Here is a 15,972-nt window from a genome sequence, read left to right as displayed (position 1 = left end):
GCAGCAAATGAGACTGCATCCTCCAGGAACTCAATGATATTTAACTGGACCATGAGTTTACATAGTAGTGGTTGTAGGATATGCACATAGCTGCCGGTGCTTATGGAAGTATGGTGGGACTAGAGAGAGGCTGTCTGCGCCCACTCTGAGAGGACTCCAGAGTTCTCAACCTGAAGAATGATGGCTTTTCAACAGTTTGGCATCTCTGCAGAATTTACTGTGAGGCAGTAGAGTTGGGTAATTGGCATGGTGACAGTGTTGGGGGGGGGTGAGTGTACTGCCAGGACAATGATGATAACAATGTATTTAATGAATACTTTCCCCCCATAAATTACAGTTCTTATTCCACCTACTTTACCTTTTATTCATATATTACACGGCAACTTGTATTTCTTCACTACTTTAGAAGAATCACAAAAAAAATGTCTCCTCCCTTTCCTTCTCCATGCCTCTAATCTTGTCCTACATCCCCAGGATAGTCAGCTTATTATCCAAGAGCCTTATTAACTTGTAATAAAGCAAAAGCAGAAGCCAAAAGACAGTGGACCCCTAAATAAAGCAAACTATAGCCTCGATGTCATTATCCAGGTAGAGGCTAGAGCCCCAAAGCATAAGACAACAATGATGCACAGAGGAAATGTGAAAAGCAACATAAAAATAATTATGGGCTGGAAGGATGTACTCTAAAAGCTTAAATTTATATAACCTGGCTAAGAGATCACATTACTAAAAGGAAATTCGATAGTAGTGGATAGGAAACAAGCATTCAAAGGGTATAAACAAAGGCTTAGGCTCCTCTAAGGGAAACATAAATTCAGTGATGTGATGGAAAATATAAGCTCGTTTGGAGGGGATCTATGGGAGAGACCTATTAATCTGTTGACAGTTTCTAAAAGAAAGTGATGGCAGCCTGCTAATTTGCCTCATTTGAAGCTGGTCTGTCGGAGAGCTGGAAAATATATCGCAGGGAACGGTGCTGTGAAGCAGACTAGGGATGGATTGCTTTCATAAATCTTGTTCATTTTTCATCTCGATGATTTTTTTTCTCCTGTTTCCTCCCATTTTCTTTCCCCTCCCCTTGCCAAGCCCTCCCTCCCCGCAGATCAACAAAATCCCCTAGGATGGAAAAGACTTTCAAGGAGAAGAAAAGGGAGGTTCTGGCCAGTGGCTTGGTTTTATGAGTAGGAATGACAGTTTATCTGTATCGCAAAGACCCCCAAAAGTCAACAGTAACATTTTTCTCAACAGGTTTACCGCCAGAACACAGGTGTCGTGAAAACCACAGCTAAACGCAAGCCAAAATGAGAAAGGAAAAGACTCACATCAACATTGTCATTCTCGGACATGTAGACTCGAGCAAGTCCACCACCACTGGCCACCTGATCTACAAATGTGGCGGCATTGACAAGAGAATGACCGAGAAATTCGAGAAGGAGGCCGCCGAGGTGGGAAAGGGCTCCTTCAAGTATTCCTGGGTCTTGGATAAACTGAAAGTTGAGTGTGAGCGTGGTATCACCATTGATATCTCCTTGTGGAAGTTCGAGACCAGCAAATACTACGTGACCATCATTGATGCTCCAGGACACAGAGACTTCATCAAGAACATGATTACAGGCACTTCTCAGACTGACTGCGCTGTCCTGATTGTTGCTGCTGGTGTGGGTGAAGTTGAGGCTGGTATCTCCAAGAACGGGCAGACCCGCGAGCATGTCCTTTTGGCTTACACACTGGGTATGAAACAGCTCATTGTTGGTGTTAACAAAATGGATTCCACTGAGTCATCCTATAGCCAGAAGAGAGACGAGGAAATTGTTAAGGAAGTCAGCACCTACATTAAGAAAATTGGCTACAACCCTGATACAGTAGCATTTGTGCCAATTTCTGGTTGGAACGGTGACAACATGCTGGAGCCAAGTGCTAATATGGCCTGGTTCAAGGGTTGGAAAGTCACCCCGAAAGATGGCAGTGCCAGCGGAACCACACTGCTTGAAGCTCTGGGTTGCATCCTGGCTCCCACTTGTCCAACTGACAAACCCCTGCGTCTGCCCCTCTAGGAGGTTTGCAAGATAGGAGGTATTGGTTCTGTACCTGTGGGCCGAGTTGAGACTGGTATTCTCAAACTTGGTGGTCACATTCACTCCAATGTTACAACTGAAGTTAAGTCTGTTGAAATGCACCATGAAGCTCTAAGCGAAGCTCTTCCTGGGGACAACATGGGCGTCAACGTAAAGAATGTGTCTGTTAAAGATGTTTGTCATGGCAAGGTGGATGGTGACAGCAAAAATGATCCTCCAATGGAAGCTGCAGGTTTCACAGCTCAGGTGATTATCCTGAACCATTCCGGTCAGATCAGTGCTGGTTATGCACCTGTGCTAGATTGCCACACTGCCCATATTGCTTGCAAGTTTGCTGAGCTGAAAGAGAAGATTGACCATAGTTCTGGGAGATGACCCCAAGTTCTTGAAATCTGGTGACGCTGCCATCGTTGATAAGGTGCCTGGCAGGCTCATGTGTGTTGAGAGCTTCTCTGACTCCCCTCCTCTGGGTAATTTTGCTGTTCCTGACATGAGACAGACTATTGCTGTGGATGTCATCAAAGCAGTGGACAAAAAGGCAGCTGGAGCTGGCAAGGTTACCAAGTCAGCCCAGAAGGCTCAGAAGGCTAAATGAATATTATCCCCAGTACCTGCCACCCCAGTCTTAATCAGTGGTGGAAGAATGGTCTCAGAACTGTTTGTCTCAATTGACCATTTAAGTTTAATAGTAAAAGACTGGTTAATGATAACAATGCATCGTAAAACCTTCCAAAGGAATGAAAAATGTTTTGTGGACCATTTGTTTTTGTGTGTGTGTGGCAGTTTAAGTTATTAGTTTTTAAAATTAGTACTTTTTTTCTATAAAGAACTCCATTTTTATTCCAAGTGTTGAAAAGAAATCCATTTTGTTTCTGAGAATAATGAATTGAATCCTAAAAAGAATTCCTTTTTTTCTCTTTTATTTTCTCAAGATTTTATTTTATTTATTTATTTATTTTTAAATTTTTAATAGTGAGACATCATGAGGTACAGTTACAGACTTACACATTTTTGTGTTTGGGTTTCAATTGTACAATGATCAAATTCCCATCCCTCCACCAGTGCCCATTTCCCACCACCATGGATCCCAGTATCCCTCCCACCCACCCATTCCCCCCATCCCACCCTGCCTCTGTGGCAGGGCATTCCCTTTTGTTCTCTCTCTCTCTTATTGGGTGTTGTGGTTTGCAAAAGAGCCAATGGGTAACAATCATGTTTGGTCTATAGTCTATTTTCAGCATGCTTCTCCCATCCTGGGAGGCTCCTCCCAACACCTTTATTTGGTGTTCCCTTCTCTATCTGAGCTCCCTTTTTCCCTAGCATGTGTGGTTGGCCTCCAAGCCATGGAATAAAATTCCTGGTACTAATCTCAGTCATTCTGGGGTGTTAGTCTCCTATTTTGTTACTCTATGTTCCCCGGATGAATGCAGTCTTTCTGTGTCTATCCCGCTCTTTCTGACTCATTTCACTTAACATGATACTTTCCATGTAGTACCACTTGTATATAAATTTCATGACTTCATCTTTTCTAACAGCTACATAGTACTCCATTGTGTAAATGTACCAAAGTTTCTTTAACCAGTCATCTGTTCTCGGCACTCAGGTATTTTCCAGATTCTGGCTATTATAAAGAGTGCTGCAATGAACAACCAATTGCAGATGTCACTTTGACTATACTTTTTTGCCTCTCTGGGATATATTCCCAGGAGTGGTATTGCTGGGTCAAATGGGAGCTCAATTTCTAATTTTTTGAGAATTGTCCATACTGTTTTCCAAAAGTGCTGAACCAGTCGGCAGGCATTCCCACCAACAGTGAAGGAGTGTCCCTTTCTCGCCACATCCGCGCCAGCACTGGTTGCTTTTGTTCTTGAGGATATGGGCCAGTCTCTGTGGTGTGAGATGGTATCTCATTGTGGTTTTGATCTGCATCTCCCTGATGATTAATGATGTGGAGCATTTTCTCATGTGCCTTTTAGCCATTTGGGTTCCTTCTTTGTGAAAGTTTCTATTCATTTCATCTCCCCATTTTTTGATGGGGTTGAATGTTTTCTTTTTGTGGAGTTCAACCAGTACTTTGTATATCCTTGATATTAAACCCCTTATCGGATGTGTATTTGGCAAATATCCTTTCCCATTCTGTAAATTGTCTTTGTATTTTGGTCACTGTTTCTTTTGAGGTGCAGAAGCTTCTTAGTTTAAGATAGTCCCATTTGTCTATCTCTGTTTTCACTTGCTTGGCCAGCGGTGTGAAATCTTTGAAGACACCATTAGCTTCTATGTCATGGAGGGTTTTTCCAACTTTTTCCTCGATGTACCTTATGGATTCCGGTCTGACGTTGAGGTCTTTAATCCACTTTGATCTTACTTTTGTACATGAAGTTAGGCAGAGATCTGAGCCCACATTTTTGCATGTAGCCATCCAGTTTTGCCAGCACAATTTGTTAAAGAGGCTTTCCCTGCTCCGCTTCACTTTTCTTGCCCCCTTATCGAAGATTAGATGCTCGAATGCTTGGGGGGAGATGTCAGTATATTCAACCCTAAAATCAGTACTTTTTAATGGAAACAACTTGACCAAATATCTGTCACAGAATTTTGAGACCCATTAAAAAATTTTAATGAGAAAATAAAAAGTCAACAGTAGTGAGGTAAGACCACCAAAAGTCAACAGTAGTGGGAAGTTTTTCTTCCTAGAATGATTGTTTGTATGCCTGGCTTTACTATTTGTCAAAATCTTGGTACTCCAGGACTAAAGCTTTAAAATACCAGTTCTTCAAATCAGGAGTTTGCATACAAATTCAAAAATCTTAGATGATGCAGATAAACTGAAACTTTGTCAACTCTGGCAGGGACACTGAACATCAGCCTCTCACACCTTTACACAATTACTCTTACGCATATTCAAGGACTTTACTTTCTATCCAGTTTCTAGCATCACCAAGTAAAAAGAGAGGAGATGTTAGTGTCCAAACTATAAGTAAGCAGTATAGTCTTATTTGAATCTACTTGAAAAAGAATCATGTTGGAAGGTCCAAATAGCAAAGCACTCTTTCCAGATGTTAGAAAGTTAAAGAGAAGAAAATATGTAGCCTTTGGACTTTTCATCTGGTGGATCTACGGAAGGCCACATATAAAAGGCACCAGCAAGGTAATATTTCCTGCAACTCTGTGGCTCTGTGCTCTGAGGTGCTGCAACAGTCCCGGATTTCATATTTCAGAAACATACTCTTATGTGTGTATGTTCTGTTATGTGTGTATGTCCTCTTATGTCCTGGGAAAAACACAGGACTTGAATACTGAATTTTATTTTCTGAAATAAAAATTGTAGAAATAGACAGAGAAAGAGAAAAGGGTTGTGAAATATGTTTCTAGTTAGACTCCTGTTGCCAGCACTTTAAATAAAAGGGGGACTAAAAGGGGAATTTAAAGAAGAAAATCCCTGCTTTGAGTCCCTGGGGAAGAATAGTGTCTGAGGATGATCTGCTGATGCAGCTGATTCTCAGACCAGTGGTAACCAGAACTGAGGGCTCCTGTGTGAACAGCAGAGTCCAATCCTGTGACCAAGAGCTAGCTTCTGGGGGTGTAAACAAACCCCAAAGTTCACCCCCCTCAAATTCTGTGGGTACTTATTATGGAAGAATCCAGCTGACAATTCTCTATCTAACAAGCAACTAAGTCCACCAAAAGAATTTTTAATTTTAGTCATGAAATAATGAACATTGCAGAGAAACAAGCCTAGTCCAGATTTTCTTTCTGGAACACATCTAGGGCTTGGCTTGCCCTCCACATCGCACCTGCATTCTTTACTCACTGCTTCTGAGTACCATCTTCTATTTATTTGCTCCCTAGACCCAGTTTACCAGTCAAACTGTGTGCCTTTTATCAGAAAAAACTTGCTCTGTTCCTCCCAGGTCCTTATATTTGTTGGTTCTCCTGTACATCCTAAGTCATTCAATGGGCAAGGGTCACCCTGCTCTTGGGAAGCCAATGGGCTTCGGGATTCCCAGCCTCTTCAGACACTTCTGGACATCAGATTAAGAAATCTGGGTTCTTTGTGACTTTTAGATCGAATTTCTGCTTTTAAATTTTCTCTTTCCTGTCTGTTTCTACTTCTGGTGGATTCCTTTCGCTAGTCTATACCCCCTTTCTCCATCTCTTCCCTATTCCATCTATTCCCAAATTATCAGATTTTTACTGAACGTAGTGTGTATAAAGTCAGGTAACCAACTGTGAGAAAAAGAACAAAACAATTCATAGTTAGACACTCTAAAACTTCTATGCTTATTCTCACTCCCAAAATGATCATCAACAATCACCGGATGGTTTTGTCATCTCTGTTGGTTTTTACTCATCCACCTGCTCTCATTTTTCTACTCATTTTCCAGCTCCTAAATTCTTACCTCTTCAAGTTCCAACTCAGGGCCTCACACGTGCAAAGCAAGCTCTTTACTGCTGAGCAAATTCCAACAACAAAGACAATTAAAAGTATTTAATTATTTGAAAGCAGGTTAAAATAGTGTTTTAGTTTATAGAATCAGATGATCTGGTTTGAATTTCTAGTTTTATTGCTTATTTGATGTTTATTCTTGGATAAATCACTTAACCACTTTGTTATTAGCTTTTAAGTATAGTTTTTAAGTATAAATGGGAAATAAACAGAAGAGATTTCAGAGACCTATGGATTCCTGAGAACTATTGTGAGGATTAAATGAGCTAACATGCAAAGAACTAGAATAGTGGGCCTCCAGGGTGGTGTTCTGAGCAAGCAGCCACAAGGAACTAGAAACTCTCCTCGGCTAAGGTGTCCACATGAGCACCTAGGCAAAAGGGGACCTTTGCAGTTGTAGAAGTGCACCAAGGTAAGAACTCTAATCCATGAAATATTAAAAGGAGATCTCCATCAACCAAGCTCATTCAGAATCCTCTCTAACAGCAAGAGGGGGACACTGATAATGAACTGGAGGAATCCACCAAACAAAAAAGAAAGGCTCATAAGGATCCACCTCCATACTACTACAGCAACATGAGGAAACACTGCAGACCCCCACAATAATGAGTGAATGAAGAAAAGAGCCCTGAAACCTCAACAGGGAATAGCCACAAATACAATCTCTCTGATAAAGAATTCAGAGATGAAGTGTTGAGGATGTTCAGTGAGCTCAAAGAAATGGTGGAACAGACATCCAGTAAATTAAAGTAGGATGTGAAATAAGGTGGAATGGACAGCCAATAAAAAACAGAAAAAAGGAGAGCAGAAATAAGAAAGATAAAACAGAAGAATTCTTCAACAGAAGAATTCACTAATAAGGATTTGGTCGATGAAATTAAAAATTAAGCAGGTGCCCTCAACAGTAGAATTACAACTGAAGACAGTATCAGTGAGCTTGAAGATGAGCTGCAGAAAGCATACAGGCAACAATATGTAATGGAAAAAGACCTCAAAACAGTTCAAGGGCAAATACGAGACCTAGAGGATGAATTCAAGAGGAACAACATAAGAATCATCAGAGTACCAGAAAGACAGGAATGCAGCCCCAGTGAAAGAGCAACAGTTAAAGATAACATTGCTGAGAAGTTTCCAGAGCTGAAGAATGCAGGCATCCAGATCCAAGTATCCCAAAGGGTACCAGATAAACAGACCCTAATAAAGGGTCTTTATATTAAATCAGACATATTATAATCAGTCAACAAATACCACAGACAGAGACACTATACTGCAAACAGCAAGAGCAAAGAAGGAAGTCACATACAAAGGAGCATCCCTTAGATTTATAGCAGACTTTTCAGAGAAAACCATCCGATCCTGAAGACAGTGAGATATAGTGAAAAAATTCAAGGAAATGAATGCTTCACCAAGAATATTTTATCTGGATAGACTCTCACTCAGTCTTGAAGGAATGATACACTATTTCATGAATAAACAACAACTCAGGAATTTCATAGACTCAAAACCAACCTTAAAAGAACTGAAGAGGCTCTTGTAAGACAAGACAAACCCCAGAAGCACAATAAACATCTACATAAAGATGACACAAAACCCCATGACAATAATCTTTCTCAATGTCAATGGTCTAAATTTACCAATTAAGAGACACAGAGTGGCAAAATGGATTAAAAAATTGAACTCAACGTTCTGCTGCCTACAAGAAACACATCTGAATGGTCAGAGCAAACACAGACTCAAAGTCAAAGGATGGAAAACAATCCTTCAAGAAAACAACTTCCTCAAAAAAGCCAGGTGACTATACTATTATCCAACAACATTGATATCAGACTGAAAAAATTAGAAGCAACAAAAACAAAAACAGTTATCTAGGAAGAATTTTCCATTGAACTTGCTTTCAAATATAACCACACGCTTTTAGGCAGTAAGTGGAAAAGATGAGAACTTTTGTCAGAGCAGCAATGAAGGATCATGTTGACTCTCTTGGTCCTTATTAGTCTTTCCTTTTTGTTTGTTTCTGTTTTGGGGCCACACCTGGCAGTGCTCAGGGCTTACTCCTGGCTCTGCACTCAGGGATCACTCCAGAACAGAGATCTGGGGACCATATGGAATGTCAGGAACGAAACCCACAAAAGCCTCATGCAAGGCAAGCACACTGTCTGCTGTTGTATTACTCCTGCCCACCCCCACCCCATGAGGCTTTCATTCGTTCATTAAATTCATCAGTCACTACTCAAAAACATTTACTGTGCACTATAGTAATTGGCTAGTGAAGCTCTTACGACATGACACAAAGCAGGTGGCTTAAAAGAGCATACATTTACTCTATAGTTCAGGAGACTGGAAATTTAAACTTAATGTCAGCAAGGAGATACATCCTCTGACACACCAGGGAATAACATCTTCCTGACTTCCTCTCAACTGTGAGAGCCCCAAGAGGAAGTTCCTTGCATGCGGATAGCTGTCTTCTTCTCCTGTCTCTTCACTAATCCTATGTTTGCAATGCTATAAGGGGCCTTGAAGATCGGTTTAGTGTTTCTCATCTCTATTAGACCCAAGTATCACTCTATTAGACCCAAATTTTGTCTGTGTATGTTGCTCTGCATTCAAGCGCTCATTTTTATCTTGACATAACTATTTTGGAGCAATAGCACAGCGGTAGGGTGTTCGCCTTACACGCGGCCAACATAGCCGACCCGAGTTCGATTCCTCCGCCCCTCTCGGAGAGCCCGGCAAGCTACCGAGAGTATTCGATATGCCAGACACAGTAACAACAAAGTCTCCAATGGAGACGTTACTGGGCCCGCTAGAGCAAATCGACGATCAACGGGAGGGCCTTTACCTTAGGGGCTGGAGCGATAGCACAGCGGTAGGGCATTTGCCTTACAAGCGGCCAACATGGCCGACCCGAGTTCGATTCCTCCGCCCCTCTCGGAGAGCCCGGCAAGCTACCGAGAGTATTCAATATGCCAGACACAGTAACAACAAAGTCTCCAATGGAGACATTACTGGGCCAGCTCGAGCAAATCGACGATCAACGGGAGGGCCTTTACCTTTACCTTTACCTTAACTATTTTGGATCACAACCCTCCCTGATAACATCATTGTAAGTTAGTCTTCTGCAAAGACAGATTTCCAGATCCAGCCTTATTTACAGGTGTGAGGGTAAGAATTTAGCATCTTTGTGGGATATAACCACTCCATTTATGTATTCAGTAAATTATATAACTTCTAACTTCTAACTGGTACATAACCCAGAAAAAAAGTCCTGGCATTATACTCCAAAGTTGAAGAAGACAAATAAATATAAGTGATCCTTAAATAACAGAGAGTTAAGGGAACTAAACTTTGCTGCCCCTAAACACCTTCACAAAGTAAAATAATCTGCATATAAATTTTGACTTTTTTCAAGCTGCTAATAGCTTGCTATTGACTTGAAGTCATATTGCTAACATAGGCAATTCACACATATATTATATTTACTCATTAGGTCGGAGAAATAAAACATTATTAAGAAAATCATAAGAAAGAGAATAACAATAAAGTACTATTGTACTTTATTTGTTGGTACCATTTACTTGTTTTCATCATCCCTTGACCTTTTTTCTCAAAAGAGAAACTTAATTTTTAACTAATTCCATACAGCCCAAGTGTTTCTGTCTCCTAACCCCAAGCTATGTGGGTAGGTATGCAATCAAACCTGACTATGGAGAAAACTGTCTCGCTCTGGCTCAGATTTGAGGTCAAGACCAGCTGATGCAATCAAAGACCTTCCTAGAATGGTTCAATCAGACAGTTTCCTGAACCCCTAGAGAGAGGCATCTCAAAACTGCTGATATCATTTGTTCACAACCTAGAGTAGCAAACCAGTGTGAACCCCCCACCGCCCCTAATAAAATCAAAACCTAAAACACCAGCTAAGGTTTGTCCAAGGAGCCCTTGCCTTAAGCCCTCACTGGGTAACACTCACCAATTTAAGACCTGCATGTGGGTAACTCACTTAATTCTTAGAACCACTGTGTGAGGGGTGCAATATTATAATTCAATTATATGGAAAATAAAATGGGGCACGAAATCTGTATCTGTGCAGCAAACCTAATGTCCAAAAGGAGAGAGAGAGAGAGAGAGAGAGAGAGAGAGAATGAGAGAGAGAAACAAAAAAAGTGCTTACTATAGAGGCAGGCTGGGAGTTTGGGGGAGGGGGAGGCAGGAGGGAAACTGGGGACAATGGTGGTAGGAAATGTACACTGGTGGTGGAGCAGTGTTGGAACATTGTCTGACTGAAACCCAATCATGGACAACTTTTTTTTTTTATTTATTTATTTATTTATTTATTTATTTTTTTACAGTTGTAGATTTACAATTTTTTTTGTGCTTGAGTTTCAATTATTCAATGATCAGATACCCATCCCTCCACCAGTGCCCGTTTTTCACCACCATGGATAATATCCCTCCCACCCCCATCCCCCCATCCCCCCCTGCCTCTGTGGCAGGACAATCCCCTGTGTTCTCTCTCTCCGTTTGGGTGTTGTGGTCTGCAAAAGAGGCATTGAGTGGCAAACATGTTCAGTCCATAGTCTACTTTCGACATGCATCTCCCCTCCTGGGAGGATCCTCCAAACATCCTTTATTTGGTGCTCCCTTCTCTATCTGAACTGCCCTTTCCTCTAGGATACCCGGCTGGCCTCTAAGTTATGGAGTAATCCTCCTGGTGCTGATCTCAGCTATTCTTGGGTATTAATCTCATACTTTGTTACTTTATATCCCCCAGATGAATGCAATCTTTCTATGTCTATCCCTCTCTTTCTGACTCTTTTCGCTTAGCATGATACTTTCCATATTGTACCACTTGTATGTAAATTTCATGACTTCATCTTTTCTAACAGCTACATAGTACTCCATTGTGTAGATGTACCAAGGTTTCTTTAACCAGTCATCTGTTCGTGGGCATTCAGGTTTCTTCCAGTTTCTGGCTATTGTAAAGAGTGCTGCAATGAACAAACAAGTGCAGATGTCACTTCGACTATACATTTTTGCCTCTCTGGGATATATTCCCAGGAGTGGTATTGCTGGGTCAAATGGGAGCTCAATTTCTAATTTTTTGAGAATCGTCCATACTGTTGTCCAAAAGGGCTGAACCAGTGGACATTCCCACCAACAGTATAGGAGTGTCCCTTTCTCGCCACATCCACGCCAGCATTGGTTGCTTTTGTTCTTTTGAATGTGGGCCAGTCTCTGAGGTGTGAGATGGTATCTCATTGTGGTTTTGATCTGCATCTCTCTGATGATTAATGATGTAGAGCATTTTCTCATGTGCTTTTTTGCCATTCGGATTTCTTCTTTGAGAAAGTTTCTGTTCATTTCATTGCCCCATTTTTGGATGGGGTTGGATGTTTTCTTCTTGTGGAGTTTAACCAGTATTTTGTATATCCTGGATATCAACCCCTTGTCAGATGTGTATTCGGCGAATATCCTTTCCCATTCTGTAGACTGTCTTTGTATTTTGGTCACTGTTTCTTTGGAGGTGCAGAAGCTTCTTAGTTTAAGATAGTCCCATTTATCTATCTCTGTTTTCACTTGCTTGGCCAGTGGCGTGGCATCTTTGAAGATACCATTAGCTTCAATATCATGGAGGGTTTTGCCAACTTTATTTTCAATGTACCTTATGGTTTCTGGTCTGATGTTGAGGTCTTTAATCCATTTTGATCTTACTTTTGTACATGGTGTTAGGCAGAGTTCTGAGCCTATTTTTTTGCATGTAGCCGTCCAATGATGCCAACATAATTTATTAAAGAGGCTTTCCTTACTCCACTTCACATTACTTGCACCTTTATCAAAGATTAGATGATCATATGATTGAGGGGAGATGTCAGTGTATTCAACCCTGTTCCATTGGTCTGCAGTTCTGCCTTTGTTCCAGTACAATGCTGTTTTAATTATTACTGCTTTGTAGTACAGTTTGAAGTTAGGGAGGTTGATTCCCCCCATTTTCTTTTTCCCAAGAATTGCTTTAGCTATTCGTGGGGGCTTATTGTTCCATATAAATTTCAGGAGTGTTTGCTCCATTTCTTTGAAGAATGTCATGGGTATCCTTATAGGGATTGCATTGAATTTATACAATGCTTTCGGTAGTATTGCCATTTTGACAATGTTAAGTCTCCCGACCCATGAGCAGGGCATATCTTTCCATTTCCTCATGTCCTCTTTTATTTCCTGAAGTAGCGTTTTGTAGTTTTCTTTGTACAGGTCCTTTACTTCCTTAGTTAAGCTGATTCCTAGGTACTTGATTTTCTGGGGCACAATTGTGAACGGGGTTGTTTTTTTCATGTTGCTTTCTTCTCTCTCACTGTTTGCGTATAGGAAAGCCATGGACTTTTGGGTATTGATTTTATAACCTGCAACTTTACTATACGAGTCTATTGTTTCTAGGAGTTTTTTGGTGGAGGTTATTGGGTTCTCTAAGTAGAGTATCATATCATCTGCGAATAGTGAGAGCTTGATTTCTTCCTTTCTTACCTGAATGCCCTTAATATCTTTTTCTTGCCTAATCGCTATTGCAAGTACTTCCAGTACTATATTGAACAGAAGTGGAGAGAGTGGGCATCCCTGTCTCGTCCCTGATCTTAGAGGGAAGGCTCTCAGTTTTTCCCCATTGAGGATGATGCTTGCTGTAGGCTTGTGGTAGATGGCTTTAATTATGTTGAGGAAGGTCCCCTCTATACCCATTTTGGCTAGGGTTTTCATCATAAAGGGGTGCTGGATCTTGTCAAATGCTTTCTCTGAATCTATTGATATAATCATATGCTTTTTATCTTTTCTTTTGTTGATATGATGGATTATGTTGATTGATTTTCTAATGTTAAACCATCCTTGCATCCCTGGGATGAATCCTACTTGGTCATGGTGTATGATCTTTTTGATGAGTAGTTGGATTCTATTTGCTAGTAGTTTGTTGAGGATCTTTGCATCTGTGTTCATCAGGGATATCGGCCTGTAATTCTCTTTCTTTGTGGTATCTCTGTCTGCTTTTGGTATCAGTGTGATATTTGCTTCGTAGAAACTGTTCGGAAGTGTTTTTGATATTTCAAGTTCGTGGAAAAGCTTAAAGAGCATTGGGAGTAAGTCCTCTTTAAAGATTTGGAAGAATTCACTAGTGAATCCATCCGGGCCAGGACTTTTGTGCTTGGGGAGACTTTTTATTACCAGTTCAATTTCCTTGATGGTGATAGGTCTGTTCAGGTATTCCAGGTCTTCTTGGTTCAGCCTTGGGAGTCTGTAGGAGTCTAGGAATTTATCCATTTCCTCGAGGTTTTGATGTTCCGTGGCATAAAGCTTCTCAAAGTACTCCCTGAGGATCCTCTGAATTTCTGTGGTTTCTGTTGTAATGACCCCCTTTTCATTTCTGATTCGGTTTATTAGGGTTTTCTCTCTCCCTTTCTTTGTGAGTTTTGCTAGAGGCTTATCGATCTTGTTAATTTTCTCAAAGAACCAGCTTTTGGTTTCATTGATCTTTCGGATTGTTTTTTGGGTTTCCATCTCATTAATCTCTGCTCTGAGTTTTATTATTTCCTTTCTCCTGTTCGGGTTGTGCTCCTTTTTTTGGTCCTTCTCCAAGCTCTTAAGCTGTGAGGTTAGGTTACTTATGTGTGTTCGCTGCTCCTTCCTGAGGAATGCTTGTAGAGCTATAAACTTTCCTCTTAACACAGCCTTTGCTGTGTCCCATAAGTTTTCGTAACTCGTGTTCTCATTTTCATTCGTTTCTAGGAATCTTTTGATTTCCTCTTTGATTTCGTGTCTAATCCACTCGTTGTTCAATAGTGCACTGTTTAATTTCCAGGTGTTTGATTTAGTTTTCTGTTTTTGTGTGTGATTTACTTCTAATTTCAGCGCATTATGGTCTGAGAAGATTGTTGATACAATCTCTATCTTCTTAATTTTATGGAGGCATGTTTTGTGGCTCAGCATGTGGTCTATCTTGGAGAATGTTCCATGGACCCTTGAGAAGAATGTGTATTCAGCTTTTTGTGGATGAAGTGTCCTGTATATATCTACTAAGTCCCTTTCTTCCATTGTTTCCCTCAAATGAAGTATGTCCTTGCTAAGCTTGAGTCTGGTTGATCTATCAAGAGGTGACAAAGCAGTGTTGAAGTCTCCCACTAGTATTGTGTTGCTATTGATGTCTTTTTCCAAATCTATGAGTAGTTGTTTTAAGTACTTTGCTGGTCTCTCATTAGGTGCATATACATTTATTATTGTAAGTTCTTCCTGTTGTACAGATCCTTTGATCAATAAGAAATGGCCTTCACTGTCTCTTATGACCTTCCTCACTCTGAAATCAATGTGGTCTGATATAAGGATGGCTACCCCAGCTTTCTTATGGGAGCTGTTTGCCTGTAGGATTGTTTTCCAGCCTTTGACTCTGAGTCTGTGTTTGCTTTGACTATTGAGATGCGTTTCTTGCAGGCAGCAGAATGTTGGGTTCAATTTTCTAATCCATCCTGCCACTCTATGTCTTTTAATTGGTGCATTTAGCCCATTGACATTGAGAGAGATTATTGTTATGGGATTTTGTCCCATTGTTCTGTTAAAATTTGGTGTATTTGAGGGGCCTTTCTTGCCTTAAAGTAGCCCATTTAGTTGTTCTTGTAACCATGGTTTTGAGTCTATGAAGTTCCTGAGCTGTTGTTTGTCTGTGAAACTGTGTGTTGTTCCTTCTATTATGAATGAGAGTCTCGCTGGGTAAAGTATTTTTGGAGAGGCATTTATTTCATTGAGTTTTTTCACTATGTCCCACCACTGTTTTCGGGCCATGAGGGTTTCATCAGAAAAATCAGCTGTGAATTTTAAGGATGCTCCTTTGTAAGAGATTTCTTTCTTCGATCTTGCTGCTTTCAGAATTTTGTCTCTGTCTAAGGTTTTGGTCATTTTGATCAGAATGTGTTTTGGGGTATTTTTATTTGGATTTCTTCTAGCTGGTACCCTTCGGGCCTCCTGAATGTGGTCACAAGTTTTCTTCAGCTCTGGAAATGTTGTAGCAATGATTTCTTTGACAGTTTCTTCTTCATCGAGGTTTTCTTCCTGTCCCTCTGGGACTCCAATAATTCTTATGTTACCCCTCTTGGCTTCATCACGATCTTCTCTTGCCATCTGTTCCCGAATTGTGAGTCTCTTTTCCATTTTCTGCTCTTTTCTGGAGAGTCTCCAAACTTCATCTTCGAGTTCACTGATTCTGTTCTCAGCAGCTGTTACTCTGCTGCTGAGGCCTTCCACTGAGCTTTCAATTCGCCTACGAGATTTTTCAGGTCTGATATTTCTGATTGCATTTTCCTCATTTCTGCCTTCAGATCCTCTTGTCTTCTATTGGCATTGCTTTCCATTGTTTCTTTTAATTCCCTAAGCATCCTAAGTAGCTCCCTCCTGAATTCCTTGTCAGAGAGGTTGTCTAACACTACAGTA

At 40.8% G+C, this 15,972-nt stretch overlaps 1 pseudogene; it reads left to right on the top strand.

Annotated features, from left to right (window-relative positions):
* The first annotated feature begins 1,241 nt into the window (after positions 1-1,241).
* LOC130040784 (elongation factor 1-alpha 1-like) lies at positions 1,242-2,816 on the top strand (annotated as a pseudogene).
* The last annotated feature ends 13,156 nt before the right edge of the window (positions 2,817-15,972 follow it).

This window comes from Sorex fumeus, unplaced genomic scaffold (assembly GCF_029834395.1).
Source record: "Sorex fumeus unplaced genomic scaffold, SorFum_2.1 ptg000095l, whole genome shotgun sequence".
Lineage (NCBI taxonomy): Eukaryota > Metazoa > Chordata > Mammalia > Eulipotyphla > Soricidae > Sorex > Sorex fumeus.
This window is presented reverse-complemented; position numbering and strand designations above follow the sequence as displayed.